Below are 6,494 nucleotides of genomic sequence, written 5' to 3'. Positions count from 1 at the left end.
GAAATCAGATTTGGTAGAATGATACTTTTTCCCCCTCACATCATCCTGGCCAGCCTGTTCACGATTGACGTTGGTTTCTCTTCTACCGGAAAGCTGCTAGCATTCAGTTAGCTTTAAAATGTGGGAATGTAGCAAGGCTCTCTTTAATTTTCTTAAAGATACAGGGTTAGAGCACAGCATATAGGAAATGAGAATGTTTTTTTTTTTTTAATGATTATAGCCATGATAAGTACATGAAGCCCTGAAGTTACACACCAGTAGGTGGCGGTATGCACCTGAATAAGTTGGTTGCGACCCGCCGAGAGAGAGAGAGAGAGAGAGAGAGAGAGAGAGAGAGAGAGAGATGTGCAGTTAGCTTTCCTGATCGAAGCAACTTCTTAAATTAGGCTTCCTTAGCTCACGCGTCGTCTAACGGCCTGAATAAGTCACTTCACAATTGCTTACATAGTTTAAGCGTTTTTAGTGCATGATAGATCTTGATACATTAACATCAATCTGTTCGATTGCAGGAAATTATTGTTGTTTGTATAAGGGGGAACAAGAGCGAGCTAGCTGCGTTAGCATGTCAGATTTTCTCATGCGGATATATTTAGCTACATGCTGCTATAGCAGTGATCAGTGTGTAATATGCGCTTGACTTTTCTTTAAATACTGAAATTATTATCAGGGTATGATATATCGCCAAATCACCCTTACGGGTGTTTGATGTAGGCACATAAAGCATCGGGCTTCGATCCGGTTAGGACAGAGCATTTTTTAAGCAGCCCGCTGTCTGGAAAAAAAAGCTTCTCTTTGTGTTGTGGATCCTATAGAAACGCACAGCAGCCGGAGTTCCAAGCAGCACATCAGAGGTAAGGTGACCTCTAACAGGCCTGTTTAACAGCGCAGTGTGGTTATGATCCGGATAACTGCGTCCCTTTTCGGCTCCAGATGTGAGCAACTGTTCACTGAAGCTAAAAATGTTTGCGGGTATCACAGCGAGATGTTGATGTCTCATTATAGTACTCAATACTACAACATGATAATGCCGGGGCAAAACACGTTGAAATTAGTACTGTACGTAACTGTACAAGTAAAGTTAAATAGTTGTTTCTTCGACGTTTTTCATATATAGAGAGGAATGTGGATGTATGGGTTCATGTGGTGGTGGCATTATGAACCCATTAAAGGGGTCATATGACGTTGCTAAAAAGAACATTATGTTGTGCATTTGGTGTAATGCAATGTGTTTATGCGGTTTAAGGTAAAAAAAAACACATTATTTTCCACATAATGTACATTATTGTTTCTCCTCTATGCCCCATGTTACAAAGCTCATCCTTCTGAAAAGCAAGGTGTACACTGATTGGCCAGCTATTTAAGTATTTGTGAATCAGAGGCGTTTTATATATGAGATGAGGACATGACTGCAGCCAGCAATGAGGCCCAAACCAGCACATCCACTGTAAGAAGGCTTCAGCTTTTTAATTTTATTTAACATTAGTTTATTTATCCATTATACTGAAGATACCTTTTTGAAAGATATTGTTTTTTGTAGGGATGCTCCGATCTGCCTTTTTCGCCTCCAATACCAATTCCGATACCTAGGGTTCGGTATTGACCGATACCGATCCAATACCAGTGAAGTTTTTTTCCCCTCATTTAAATAAATCTAGAATTTATATATCTCTGTGTGTGGAAATTATAATCTTTCTTTTACAGTCTACTAGATGCAGACTACTTCATTATAAAGAAAAATTAAATAAACAATAAATCTGAAAAAATTTAGGCCTATGTATATTTATAATCTATGACAAAGATGTATCAAACTAGGTTAGTGGATAATTCGGCAGCAAAAGTTATTCTAGAAAAATCAGTGCACAATAATTTTAGAAATCCAAACATTTAGTGAAAAAGCAATATTTTGTGGGGAACAAATAAAAGTGTTGCACTAAATATGGTAAAATGTTACACATTGCTATTTGTATTATTATAAAATCCATTCATTAAAAACATTCATGAATGTATTTATATATATAAGTATATACTATAAAATTTAAATACATTTCTTTTAAATCTATAGCATATTTTTTAATAAGGCAACAACATATGATAGATATGATAGGACAAAACAAATACAGTGCAGCACGGTTTTTATACAGTCTATGAGCACGAAGCGCTTACAATGTGCGCATCCGGTGTGCAGAATGATGACGTCACAGCCTGACGCCGTGTTGCTTCAAGCGCATCATTCTGCACACCGGATGCGCATTGTATGCGCTTCGTGTTAAAAACTGCAAAGCACAAAGTGAAGAGAAATTGATGCGTAGTGTATTATATCTGTGCAACAGTTATTGAGCCTTTCTTTTAACAGTTTTAAATTTCAGTTACTGTGTACGTTAAAAACTATTTATAGTCTTTTCTACGCCCATGTTTTGTTCTCACAGACACCCTGTAGCAAGTAACAAAACAACATTAAATTAAAAGTCCTTTTTGCAAAATCATAGACATGTATTTACAAATCAAGTATAATGGGAATACAGAATGATCTTGGAGACTGACTGCTGTAACCGAACGCGTCCAGGGTTTAAAGGGATAGTTCACCCGAAGATGTAATGTTTATCTGCTTACCCCCAGGGCATCCAAGATGTAGGTGACTTTGTTTCTTCAGTAGAACACATTTGATGATTTTTAAGTCCAACCATTGGAGTCCATAAGTCGTATAATAGATGGCAATGGTAACAAAGTCTATGAGAGTAAAAAAAACATGCACGGACAAATCCATGTTTTTTTTTACTCTCATAGACTGTTACTGTTGGGTGAACTATCCCTTTAAACTTTAAAGGCTGAACGAATGACTGACAGCCACAGCGGAGAAAAGAGTTTGTGTGAACTTTAATGTAAGGACTTAAATATGCATATGTAGCTTACATTAAGCTATCATATGGCTTCAGAAGTAACACAGAATAATTCGCACAATTGGGGGAAAAAAAAAAAATCTCGGATTTAGATCGGCCCTCTCTGACCGATACCCGATCCAAGGAAAATGGCACTATCGGAGCTGATACCCGATATGAATATCGGATCGGCGCATCCCTAGTTTTTTGTTTGTTTGTTTTGGTTTGTAATTTTAAGGTGTTCAGTTTTATTTTGGTTTTAGAAAATAAACGTGATTGCTCTCCTCACAAATCAACTCTTTCTTGTTTTTGTTTCATGCTCTCTGTGCCTTGCCCTGGACTTTTGTCACTTCCTGTCTCCCGTGGTGTTTGTAGTCAGTTTGTAGTCCGTTTGTTCATACAGTTCTCCCCAGGTGTCTTATCTTGTTAAAGGGTTAGTTGACCCAAAAATGAAAATTAGCCCATAAATTACTCGCCCTCAAGTTATCCTAGGTGTATATGACTTTCTTCTTTCAGACGAATCCAGTCGGAGTTATATTAAAAATTGTCTTTGATCTTTCAAGCTGTTTAATGCCTCTCAGCGGGTGTTGCATGCATCCGTCCAAAAGCAGTTAAATAAAATGCGCCCATCCATTAAAAAAAAACGTCTCGCATGGCTCGGGGGGGTGAACAAAGGCCTTGTGTAGCGAATCGATGCGATTTTGTAGGAAAAATATCCATATTCAAAACTTAATAATCACTTTAATGTAGCTTGCGCTCACTGTTGTACACTGGAAGCATTCCCGGGAGAATTACCTATGAGGTCAGCACTGTGTATGCGCCAGTGAGTCTCGTGAAAACCAATGTTTGTTAACGGGAGCAAAGGAAGCAAAGTTTCCTTACTTTAGCAAAGGAAAACCAGTCTCCTCTTGGCTTATATTGAAATCCTCCGACATTCTTCTTTACATATCATCGTTTTGCACTTCTAATTAGTGACCGTTGTTTTGTTTTGATCTCTCCCCTGAGCTTCTGCGTGCGTCACTTCTGAGCGGTGCATGCGCAAAGCTGACCTTACACGTCATTCCCCCGGAACTGCTTCCAGTGTACAACAGTGAGCGCAAGCTACATTAAAGTGATTATTACGTTTTGAATATGGATATTTTTCTTACAAAAACGCATCGATTTGCTACAGAAGGCCTTTGTTCACCCCCTGGAGCCGTGTGAGACTTTTTTTTAATGTATGGGTGCATTTTATTTAACTGCTTTTGGACGGATGCATGCAACACCCACTGAGTGGCATTAAACAGCTTGAAAGATCAAAGACCATTTTTGCCGCTCGCGTCCGGTGTTGACACTGTGTTTAATGTCGTTGGTGAGGAGGAAAGCCTGTGTGTGTCCTATGCCTTAGCGGACAGCATGAAACCCACAAAAAATAAATAAATACAACCCTCTACATTCCGAGTAAATCACTCGCATATGCGACTAAATCTTCACTCTGGGTGACTAAATTATGTCTAATATTAGCCAATGGCTAATAAATTCTCAGATTTTACTCGCCAGTGTGTGAGTTGGAGGCTGAGTATATGATTGGCACAGATATATTTTCACTCACAGAACACTGACTGAGCGCTTCAGAGTTTCACTCTCCCGTCAAGCGATCTGTGATATTTTTCAGTTCATTTGAATGGTTGAGCAGCGCACCTGTGTTTGTGTATTTGGCGTAACGTAAGCTCTAGTGTGAAGGCGCACGACTCGCCGTCGCTTTCTCTCACACGCGCATAGAGCGAGAGCGAGCGAGAGTCTTACATAACATGCAGCATTGATGCGCTACATGTAAACAATATACTTTGTTGTATCTTCCTGTAAAAATAACGGCATTCCTTTTGGAATTCTTCAGCTTTTAAGAACTGCCGGGTTTTCCTGTAGTAGGCGGAACTAATGCGCAAACGACAATCTCATTGGCGGGTGCTCACCTATTATCCTCCCCGTTTTGATTTCAGCGAATCAGTTCGAGCAAACGCACACAACCCGATTAATATTCATGAATCCAGTAGCTCATTAATCCTTAGTGTGTTATTGTTCTTATTAGTAGAATTCGTATAATAATAATAATAATATCTTATCAGTATTACTGTTTGTTTTTATTTTTTACAGGAACACTGAATGAGCAAAAAAAGCACCAGTCCTAAGTTCATGGTTACCAAGTTTGAATTCTAATGACTAAACTTCTATTATTAAATAATACTTGATTATCATATTATAATGCTTGACTGCTTGACTGACTGATATTAAGAGTGTACTTTCAGATATTTAAAAAGCTGTACCATTTTACAAACATTATATATATATATATATGTATGTGTGTGTATATATGTGTGTGTGTGTGTGTATATATGTGTGTGTGTGTATATATATGTGTGTGTGTGTGTGTGTGTGTGTGTGTATATATATATATATATATGTGTATTGTATAGTATTTCAGTCTGGCGAGTAAACAAAAAATATACTAGCCAATGGCGATTCAATTGCCAAGGTGTCCGTAGAGGGTTGATTTAGTATAAGTAAAATACTTAAGTACTGTTAAAATCAGATACTCTAAGACTTTTACTCAATTTGTTTTGGAATTGGTGACTTGTAACGTGTAGTGGAGTAATTTTCACTGTAAGGTATCTGTACATTTACTCAAGTATGGTTTTTAGGTACTCTTTACACCTCTGGAGACACGTGATGCAGCACTAAACATTCTCTCGCGGTCGGTGCTTCGTGCTTGTAATTATTTCTGTGTCTTTCTCTGATAGTTTTAAATACTTTCACACTGCCTTCATGTTTGCTGCATTAGTGCATGCCTCTATTTGATCGCATCACGTCATTCTTCGGTACATATTATTCGGCCTTTTCACTTATTCGCCCGAACACTGAAATATATTTCTTTGCTATTTTCGGCCGAATAATTTCGGTTGCCGAACATTCGTTGCATTCCAAGTTCTGTCTAATACGGATAGAAGTCTGTCTAATAATCAGATAGAATGGTTAAACAAAGGAATTAAAATGTATTTAATATTTATTTATTTGTGATACTTTGTCATCTAAAGTACAGTGGTGTGAAAAAGTGTTGGCCCCCTTCCTGATTTCTTATTTTTTCATGTTTGTCACACTTTAATGTTTCAGATCATCAAACAAATTTAAATATTAGTAAAAGATAACACAAGTGAACACAACATGCAGTTTTTAAATGAAGGTTTTTATTATTAAGGGAAAACAAAATCCCAAACTACATGGCCCTGTGTGAAAAAGTGTTTGCCCCCTAAACCTAATAACTGATTGGGCCATCCTTAGCAGCAACAACTGCAATCAAGAGTTTGCAATAACTTGCAATGAGTATGTTACAGCACTGTGGAGGAATTTTGGTCCACTCATCTATGCAGAATTGTTGTATTTCAGCCGCACTGGAGGGTTTTCGAGCATGAACTGCCTTTTTAAGGTCATGCCACAGCATCTCAATAAGATTCAGGTCAGGATTTTGACTAGGCCACTCCAAAGTCTTCATTTTGTTTTTCTTCAGCCATTCAGAGGTGGACTTGCTGGTGTGTTTTGGATCATTGTCCTGCTGCAGAAACCAAGTTCGCTTCAGCTTGAGGT

General features: G+C 38.1%; 1 protein-coding gene across 1 annotated transcript in view; it reads left to right on the top strand.

The window, feature by feature from the left end:
- Positions 1–319: 319 nt before the first annotated feature.
- The window catches only part of LOC107551836 (kelch repeat and BTB domain-containing protein 2-like), a 34,490-nt gene continuing 28,315 nt past the window's right edge, over positions 320–6,494 (top strand). The window contains exon 1 of the mRNA XM_016233585.1: positions 320–851. The gene's annotated coding sequence lies outside the window, so the exon portion shown is untranslated. The remainder of the gene's footprint in view (positions 852–6,494) is intronic.

The sequence above is a fragment of the Sinocyclocheilus grahami genome, unplaced genomic scaffold (genome assembly GCF_001515645.1).
Source record: "Sinocyclocheilus grahami isolate Dianchi unplaced genomic scaffold, SAMN03320097.WGS_v1.1 scaffold435.1, whole genome shotgun sequence".
Taxonomy (NCBI): Eukaryota; Metazoa; Chordata; class Actinopteri; order Cypriniformes; family Cyprinidae; genus Sinocyclocheilus; species Sinocyclocheilus grahami.
Note: the sequence above shows the minus strand (reverse complement) of the source record. Positions and strands in the feature narration are given on the sequence as shown.